The 10,357-nt window shown below is 38.0% G+C and overlaps 1 long non-coding RNA gene across 1 annotated transcript; it reads left to right on the forward strand.

Moving 5' to 3' along the window:
• Positions 1-9,164: 9,164 nt before the first annotated feature.
• LOC149496135 (uncharacterized) lies at positions 9,165-10,075 on the forward strand. Its single transcript, XR_016320977.1, has 2 exons — positions 9,165-9,594; positions 9,687-10,075. It is a non-coding gene; the product is annotated as an uncharacterized LOC149496135 (long non-coding RNA).
• Positions 10,076-10,357: the final 282 nt, after the last annotated feature.

A 10,357-nucleotide genomic window follows, 5' to 3' on the forward strand; every position in this document is an offset into this window, starting at 1 on the left:
TGACTCTAGTGTTTACTAGCTGCAGCTTTATATTTTTCGTTGGCAGCAGTGATGAAGTGCTGCACTTGTTTGAATACCTCCACATGTTCGGTAGCCAAATTATTGGCTGCGATGCTCTTTTCTACACCTGCTGGAAGGGAAAGAAGATCAAGAGTATGGGCAGGTACCTTCCGGGAGACAATTGCAAACGGTGACATCTTGGTGGAGCTATGGATAGCACTGTTGTAAGCAAATTCTGCTTGGGCAAGAGCAAGATCCCACATTTTTTTTCTCACTGTAAAGGCACCTAAGGAGATTACCAAGAGTCCGGTTCACCACTCCAGTTTGTCCATCAGTTTTGGGGTGAGCAATGCTGCTGTAGTGAAGTTGAGTGTTGAATGTCTTCCACAAAGTTGTCCAAAAGTGAGCTAGAAACTTTGTGTCTCAGTGAGATGTGATGGTTTTGGGAATGCCATGCAAACGAACAATCTCCTGGAAAAATAACTTTGCTACGTGTGACGCATCATTAGTTTGCTTGCAAGGGATAAAGTGTGCCATAATGAAGAACCTGTCTACAACAACAAAAATAGAGTCAACTCCGCATTGAGTTCGAGGTAAACCCAACATAAAATCCATGGGTAAGTCCTCCCAAGGTTGTTCTGGTACAGCCATTGGAGTGTAAAGGCCGGTGTTTTGAGAATGGCCCTTTTGTATCTGGCAAATAGAAAATTTTTGTACTAGCTTTCCTGTTTCCTTCTTCAATTGTGGCTAATAGAAACGAGCCTCCAAACCAGCAATAGTTTTATCACGACCCAGGTGTCCACTCAATCCTCCACCATGGATTTCTCTAATTAATTTTTCCCCAAGGGAAGACCGAGGGATGCATAGTCTGTTTTCTTTAAAGAGGTACCCGTCATGAACCAAAAAATCGTCGGTAGGCTATTTAGCTCCAATCTTAACCCATATGTTAGCAAAGTCTTCATCTGAGACATAGAGATCTTTAAGAAATTCAAACCCCACAATCTCTTGCTTAATTGTGATCAACAAAGCTACTCTCCTGCTTAAAGCATCCACTACCGTGTTACAAGTACCTGATTTGTGCTTGATGACATAATGGAAAGCACCAAAATAAGTTGCCCAATGTGCATGCATCTTGCTCACTTTCTTTTGAGTTTGAAAATGAGTTAAAGCATGATGATCAGTGTAAATGATGAACTCACGCCCCAACAAATAGTGTTCCCAAGTCTTGAAAGCTCGAAAAACTGCATACGACTCTTATTCATAAGTAGACCGTTTCTACCTATTTTCATTCAACTTCTCACTAAAAATGCAATAGGCTTTCTAGATTGAGACAAAACACCACCAATTCCAATTCCGCAAGCATCACAATCAACCTCAAACAATTTATCAAAATCAGGCATAACAAGAATAGGGGCGGAAGTAAGCTTATCTTTGATATCTTTAAAGCTCTTGTTTGCAGCTTCGGTCCGCACAAATTGATGAACTTTCTCCTCCTTTAAACAGTCTGTAATAGGCGCGATGATGCTGCTAAAATTTTTGATGAATCGTCTATAGAAAGTAGCAAGACCATGGAAACTACGAACTTCAATGATGTTCTTGGGAATAGGCCAATTTTGAATGGCCTCAATCTTCCTGTCATCAATATGAATCCCTTCCGAGCTAACAATATAGCCAAGAAATAGAATCTGCTCCGTCATAAAGCTGCACTTCTTAAGGTTGATGTACAACTCATTTTTCTACAAAGCATCCAACATCCATCGAAGGTGCTGAAGGTGTTCTTCCTCACTGTGACTGAAAATAAGATGTCATCAAAGTAAACAACCACAAATTTGCACAAGAAAGGATGCAAAACTTGAGTCATAAGTCGCATGAATGTGCTCGGTGCATTAGTCAACCCAAATGGCATAACCAACCACTCATATAATCCTTCTTTAGTCTTAAATGCAGTCTTCCATTCATCTCCCTCCTTGATTCGAATTTGATGATACCCGCTACGAAGATCTATTTTAGAGAACACTATAGATCTTGACAGTTGGTCCAACATGTCCTCCAGGCGAGGAATAGGGAATCGATACTGCACTGTGATCTTGTTGACTGCTCGACTATCAACACACATCCTCCAAGTCCCATCTTTTTTTGGTACTAATAAGGCAGGAACCCCACAAGGACGAATGCTCTCCTGGATGTGACCCTTTTTCAATAATTCTTCTACCTGTTCTTGAAGGATCTGGCTCTCCTTTTGATTCATCTTATAATGGGACAGGTTTGGGATTTTTGATCTAGGGATGAAATCAATCTGATATTGAATGTCCCGCAAAGGTGGACGTGTAGATGGATCATCCACTACAGCATGAAATTCCTCTAGTAACTCTTTGACTGGTGGTGGTACTAGTGCCCCTTCATTAGAGCCTGTCTTTGGTTTAATCAGCTATGTCAACACACTTTTGGACTTCTTAATTGCACCAGATAATTCCTACACATTGGAAGAAACAGCTACTATGAATTTCCCCTCCACTTTAGAAGCTTTGGCAGAAGATCCAGAAGGTAGGACAATGATTTTCTTGTTTTTCCAAGTGAACATGTATGAATTTTCTCTACCGTTGTGCAATGCATCTACATCAAACTGCCATGGACGTCCCAATAGTACTCCGCAGGCATCCATATCCACAACATCATAACTAACACAGTCTGAGTATGATTTTCCCATTACGATAGGAACCTTGCAAACTCGGTTTACTTCAATTGTTGGGCCCTCTTTAATCCACCCTACCTTGTACGGTGAAGGATGTGGTTCTGTGGGTAGATTTTGTTTTTCAAACAACTGCTTGGCTATTAAATTTTCACAGCTAGCTTCACCAACCCGACATTTAGCTTGGAAAATTTTTCTTCGTTGAGTTTCGCTTTCTTGTCTTTGTGAGCACAAAAATTTCTGAATAACAAACACGACCTCACCTTTTTCTAAACTAGCGATGGATCCTTCATCTTTGTCTTTTGCCTCTTTAACCTCAGTCACCTCATCCACAACATTAACTTGTCGAGGCTCATCATTAGCCCCCCTACATTCTGGACATATATTACATGTATGTCCCTATTTTCTACATCGATAAAAATAGTCTCCGGTTGGTTTCTGATATGGATTCGACTTATTGTTTCTGTCTGCCATGGGTGCCTTTCCCTGGGAGTCTTTCTTTTCTTCTATGGTGAGTTGCTATGAACCTTGGTTGTTACCAAGAGTTGTTGTTCTTGAATTCTGTCCATCGGAATTTCTATTGAACTGTTGATTTTCGGATGGATAGGATTGCCCGAAATTCTAATTTCGATTAGGCGGTTGTCGAGGCTGCCAGTTAATCCTATCTTCTGCACGTTTGGCCATCTCAATTGCATCTGCCAATGTGAAAATTGCAACCACACCCACCATACACATTATATCATGGTTTAGTCCCCTCTGATAATGAGCTACCTACTGGGATTCGGTTTCACAGTTGTCACAACGAGCCTTTAATCTCAAAAATTCTTCTGTATACTCATCAACCTTTCGATTTCCCTGAAAGTAGTCATGGTACCTGTTATACAAAATTTGAGAGTGGTCATTGGGAAGGAAATGTTGTTCAATCATCTATTTTATTAAAATCCAATCCCGCACAGGTTCAATCGTTCGACGATGGCGTTCGTTTTGAACAGAATGCCAACATGCTAATGCACCTCCGTTTAGTTTATAGGCCACTATGGAAACTTTACGTTCATCCTCAACATTCATGACCTCAAAGAATCGCTCGACCTCCGCTAGCCAATCAAGAGTGCTTTCAATATCTAGCGATCCTGAGAAAGGTTGAAGGTCTACCTTTATTTTGTATCCATCATGAAAGTTTTCACCATTGTTTCTATAATCTCGGCCTCCATCATAACGATTTTGGCCCCTTGCATAATCAGGTTGCTGTTGATTCGGCCCTACTGTTGCAGCTGCAGGTTGTTGGTTTCCTTAATCACTGTCTAATCTGTTCAGTTAACTCATCGAATTTCACCTCTATGGCTGTGAGTCGTGCTTCATGATTGTCGACCATGGAGATACTTTGCCTTTCGGCTCTGATACCAACTTCCAGAGGCTAACACAGGTGGGTCTGGCTGTAGCACGGGTGTGCTTGTGTTCCTCATGCTTGGGCGTGCCTCGCGTCCTGGACTCTCAGAGGCTGGCACAGACGTGCTGGAAATGCCACGGCCGTGCCCCTTCTTCTTGAATTTGCAGCGATCCAAGTCTTCCATATATTTAAGTGCTAGTTGCTTCGCATCATAAGCCTGAGTTGGTTTAGGCAATTTGTTTGCCAAAAGTGTTGATTGGGCGATTGTCGCCGAAATTGATTGATTTAAGGCCTTTGGCCAAAATTGGTTGATTAATTCAAGGTATTATGTCAAAAAATTGATTTAAGCGATTTGTCGCTAAAAATGGTTAATCTTATTTATAGGCGATTTGTTTGCCAAAAATTGATTAAACCGTAGGCAATTTGTTGCCAAAGTGTAATTGATTAAACTGTAAGCAATTTGTTGCCAAAACACGATTGACTGAAGCTTTTAGCCACAACTATCAATTAATTGGACTTAAGCCAGATTTGTTCGAAATAAGGCGATTGAACCGTAGTTATTAATTAACCAGATTCTTTAGCCAAAATTGTCGGATTTAAGATCTAACGCCACGATTATTAATTAACCAGGCATTTAAATTTAATCGTGCTTAATTAAGGTAGTTTATTTACCTAAATAATGACATGAATGTACTTATGCAGTTGTAGAATTATTAAGAGTAGAAGAGAAATATGCATGAAGTGCTAAAATTAAATTAGCAGAGTTTCATTTATGTACCTGATTTAATCGACGACCGCTTCTTAGCTCCAGGTTAAGCTCCTCGTTCGGGGAATATTAATTAATTAATTAGAATTTTTTTAATTTTAGTGGCCAAAGTATCACAACATAAAAAAAATAAAGACTGAATTAAAAATGCAAAAAGCGGTAAAAGAATCGCAAAAGCGTGAGGGAGAAAGATCGTCCGTCAACACAGACAGGAGTGGCCAAAATGAAGACCCGGAGACCATTTTTATAGGCAGAATTGGGCATCCGGCGGCAGGTGCCTCCGGAGGCTGGCGGCAGGCGCCACCGTGTCAGGCGGGCAGGCGCCGCCGTGTCCGGCGGCCGAAGCCGCCATGCTCGGCGGCGGCCCCTTGGGTCTTTTGCTTCAGAGGGGTTTTCAGGAGTTTCGGATCTCCGAAAAATATTCCGGGACCTATTCCGCGATCCTCGCGACATTCCAAACGTTTTAAGTACCATATTGGCATACTTTCGGTGAGCTTCCAAAATGGCCTTCGGTCCGGTCGGGGTGTTTGTAGTCTAGAAAAACAGGCTTTTCAAGCCTCAAAATTTGAGTATTCACAGTTGCCCCCACCGGCGATCATAAAAATGATTTATGGGAGTCGGTGGTTGTCTGAAACACAAATTTTGAAGGCGAAAATCGGACGCGTCTAAAAGACCCGTGCTTTAGCCATTTGCTTATAAATAGCTTGAAATTTTCATTTCCATTCATTCTAAACTCTTCAATTTAAAGAGCTCTCTTCAAATTCTCTCAATATTCAAGGCTTCGAACTTCCTCTTTCTATTGCTTCCTCGGATCTCAGTGGTGAGGATTTTCTAGGTTCTCTAGGAATTTCCCTTGAAGAAGTCAATCTTACGGTGGATGCTAATACTCATGCCTCCGTGACTGGCGTCTTTGCCCAGGTAAGCCCGCGTTCGCTTTTATTGTATTATTATTACTCATTATACATTTTTGGGCCATAGGGGTCAAAATTGGGAATTTTCGGGCTTTAGGCCGAATCGTGAATTTTGGGCCTCTGTGGCCGATTTGTAGATTGTTTGGCCTTCGTGGCCGTTCTGTCCACCGGAATTTCTATTGAACTGTTGATTTTCGGATGGATAGGATTGCCCGAAATTCTAATTTCGATTAGGCGGTTGTCGAGGCTGCCAGTTAATCCTATCTTCTGCACGTTTGGCCATCTCAATTGCATCTGCCAATGTGAAAATTGCAACCACACCCACCATACACATTATATCATGGTTTAGTCCCCTCTGATAATGAGCTACCTACTGGGATTCGGTTTCACAGTTGTCACAACGAGCCTTTAATCTCAAAAATTCTTCTGTATACTCATCAACCTTTCGATTTCCCTGAAAGTAGTCATGGTACCTGTTATACAAAATTTGAGAGTGGTCATTGGGAAGGAAATGTTGTTCAATCATCTATTTTATTAAAATCCAATCCCGCACAGGTTCAATCGTTCGACGATGGCGTTCGTTTTGAACAGAATGCCAACATGCTAATGCACCTCCGTTTAGTTTATAGGCCACTATGGAAACTTTACGTTCATCCTCAACATTCATGACCTCAAAGAATCGCTCGACCTCCGCTAGCCAATCAAGAGTGCTTTCAATATCTAGCGATCCTGAGAAAGGTTGAAGGTCTACCTTTATTTTGTATCCATCATGAAAGTTTTCACCATTGTTTCTATAATCTCGGCCTCCATCATAACGATTTTGGCCCCTTGCATAATCAGGTTGCTGTTGATTCGGCCCTACTGTTGCAGCTGCAGGTTGTTGGTTTCCTTAATCACTGTCTAATCTGTTCAGTTAACTCATCGAATTTCACCTCTATGGCTGTGAGTCGTGCTTCATGATTGTCGACCATGGAGATACTTTGCCTTTCGGCTCTGATACCAACTTCCAGAGGCTAACACAGGTGGGTCTGGCTGTAGCACGGGTGTGCTTGTGTTCCTCATGCTTGGGCGTGCCTCGCGTCCTGGACTCTCAGAGGCTGGCACAGACGTGCTGGAAATGCCACGGCCGTGCCCCTTCTTCTTGAATTTGCAGCGATCCAAGTCTTCCATATATTTAAGTGCTAGTTGCTTCGCATCATAAGCCAATAAATTATCATAAATTTTCTCTTTAACAATTGGTTTTTGGATTAGGAATTAAATAGTTCATATTCAAAATTTTGAATATAGGACATATGTATTAATTACTTCATCAGTCAAAGGAGATTAAAAATATATATTGTATATGAATTCTATTTACAATCAAATATTCAGAAACTTAACTAGAGATTTATTTATGGTTACGTTTATTGATTGTTATCTTAATGAATCAGTTTTATCGACATTATAGTAGATACTAAATAGAAAAGGCAAATAACTTGGAAAAAAAAATTCATTATTCCATCACAATTTTTGAACTATGCAACGATAACTAGAAATTTAAAAGATAATTCATTTATAAAATATTATAAATTAATTACCACATAAATTTATTAATCCAAAGAAGGTAACTAAGGAGATGGTTATTGAAGTAAGCATATTAGGGAAATGTAACTTCCCAAAAAGTGCATAAAGTGCTTGTATTTGGTTTGCATTATCAATTCTACTTCCAGTGAGGTAGATAAGTCAACTTTCCTTATATAAGGGAAGTAAGTTCCTTAGGGATAAATAAAGAAGTTGCACTTCCTTAATTAAGTATAATTTATGAACTTTTCATATTCTCTAAATATACTTAAATTTACATTATAAACATTATTTTCTTTTATAATTAGAGAGTAATTTAGTTCCTAAGAAATTGATTTGCATACAAAATATATTCAAATTATACTTTGAAATAATTTTATTAGAAGTACACTTTCCAAGGACTACACTTCCTTAAAAAGTAGGCTCTTTTAAACCAAACAAGACTCAAATTTCATACAAAAGTTATAAATGCTCCTATTAGCAACGGTGGATAGAGAGGACGGATGGGAGCCGTTGCCCCTTAAGTCCAAAATTTCTTAAAATTACCAATTACAAAACAATGAATTTTTTTTTTTTTTCAATATGGCTCCTAAGTTTTGAAAATTTCTATTTAGCCTCCGTAATTTTGATGTCCGGGTCTATAATTGCCTATTAGTTTTAAAGTTTCCAAAGGACATACTGCTATTTATGTAGATCCTAGATAAATTATTTATTTAATTATGAGGTACAACTATTTTTTGGAATTCTTAAAAAAAAATTATAGCTACTATTTTTTTAGATATGTAGAAGTTTTAGCAATTGTGAAGCAATTAGTCGAGGATGTGTCTACTGAGATGAATAATTTAACATATTCATTTGATCGTATGTGCAGCTTATCTGCCTATAAAAAATTTTCGTAATATTATATGAAGATAATGCTACATAGATACATAAGTTAAAGATAAAATGTAAAAAGAAAAAAAGAACATATTTCATGAAAGTTCTCATTTATTTATGATCTTCAAAATAATAATGATATTGATATTTAACAAATTCGCTCAAACAACAATCTTATTAATTTACTCACCAACACACTTTCTATTATAGTTTTTGAAATAATCGGTCCACAAAATTGGAACGCGTAGGCTTAAGGTTTCAAGTAATACCACACGATGAACTATTTTTCTCTTTAATCAAGGTTCTTTTCATTGTTGTTTTTTCTCGTAAAAAAATTAATGAGACAATATTTCATTACGCATTTTAGGTAAAAGTAATATACTCTTTTCTACTTTATAAAGTAAGGTTTTTAACGAGGCAAACATCTGTAGATGTTGCATTCATGTGCTAAATAGATCTTCGAGTGCCCCAGTTTTCAAATATAATATTTTAAGAATAGAGTTGCTAAATAGGGAAGAGGTAAATCTACCGCCTTTTGAGATCGATAAAGATCTAACTATAAATAACATAATGGAGAGAAAATATTCAGGCAGCGAACTTCAATTAAAAGAAATGAAAAATTTCTTTTAAATATTATTAAAATTGAAATTAGGGTTCTGGAATTGTCCAAACAAAGCATATGATTGATTGAAAAACAAGAAAACATTAGGCTAAAATTGACAATTAGGCTTTACTGCTCTGTATAATCAATTGGTTGGTGTAAATGGTTGTTGGGCTTAAAACCCATTTGAACTGCCATTCTGTCAACAACTACAATTCTCTTTTGCTCTCTACCTTCAAACCAACTGTCAAGTCTGAACAAACTGACAATACGTTCTTATCAAATCAATGTCATGAGACCCAACTTGCCCTTTTCAACAAATTACTTGAATTAGAGTATGGGAAAAAGATAATTTAACTTTTCTTCAAAAAAAAAAAAAAAAAAAAAAAGGGACCAAGGCAATTTAAGGTAATTTAACTTTAACGCCCACATGTGTACAGGTCTTGGGCTTTCTATTTATGACTGGATGCCCTAGATTTTCGGTGGCATGAGTTATAAAGAATGATGAAAGTAAGAAATGCAGAAAGAGAAAGAGAGAGAGATGGAAATGGAGACCTCTTTGTAACGTTTCTTGCTCAAATGAGTATTCCAACCACAGTTGTTTCCTTATAGTACTATCTGCTAGTCTTGTGGTTGCTGGTGCTCCTGTTCTTTGAGATGCTCATTTGAGCAAGCAATGTTAAAATTGGAGGTTCTGTACCCATAATTGCTTGCTCCTCCTCTCTCACAACCCTAAATCTTTGTCAGAACAGTTCTTGTATTTCTATTTTCTTTCTTTCTTGCTCAAACATGGCAAGATTCCGGGTATGTACTTTTACTATTTTCTTTTTATATAGTTTTAAAGGCTTAAATCTAGTCTAAGATAACCACTTTAATATTGAGTTTCTTGTTTACAGGCATACACATCTAAGAAACATATTGGTCATGACACAGTAGATTTTGTAGCTTAAGAATTATAGGCAAAAGCCTTTAAATAACATTTTGTTTATTGGTAGAAAGGGAGTGCTAAAGATCAGGAAAGAAACAAATTAGAGCAGAACAGGCAAAGTTATACCCACACCACTCGAATCATGATCCAACCGGAAAAAAGACCGGCAGGAGTAAGTTGCAGCCTGTGTGATCCTCGCAGGAGTAAGTTATATATATATTTTTGGTATAACCAGGGATTGTAATCCCTTCTTGGACGGTAGAGAGCGCCCTCCTAGTAAATGAGGCTTCTTGTAGATGTAATTACTGATACAAGTTCCTTACCACTTAAATCAATAATTTTTACGAAGGATAGAAATTGCTGACCACACTCATCAATACCTTATCGGTGACACATCAGTGATATTTTATCGCACTAAAATTTCTTCTTTTAGCTTCCACATAAAGTGGGAAAAGTCTAAATTCATTCTTTCCTTATAAACAAGGGTTCTTCCTTTCAAACAATTAGGGGTTTTAATGGATCGATTTGGGTTAGAATCATTTATGGACTTATTATTTTGGGTGATATTATATTTCTTTTCTTTTCTTTTTATTTTTTTAAGGTTTCCCTTACTTGAGTTGCTCCATTGGTTTTTTGGGG

Source organism: Jatropha curcas, chromosome 5 (genome assembly GCF_041381405.1).
Source record: "Jatropha curcas cultivar XTBG-Jc1 chromosome 5, XTBG_Jcur_1.0, whole genome shotgun sequence".
Classification (NCBI taxonomy): Eukaryota; Viridiplantae; Streptophyta; class Magnoliopsida; order Malpighiales; family Euphorbiaceae; genus Jatropha; species Jatropha curcas.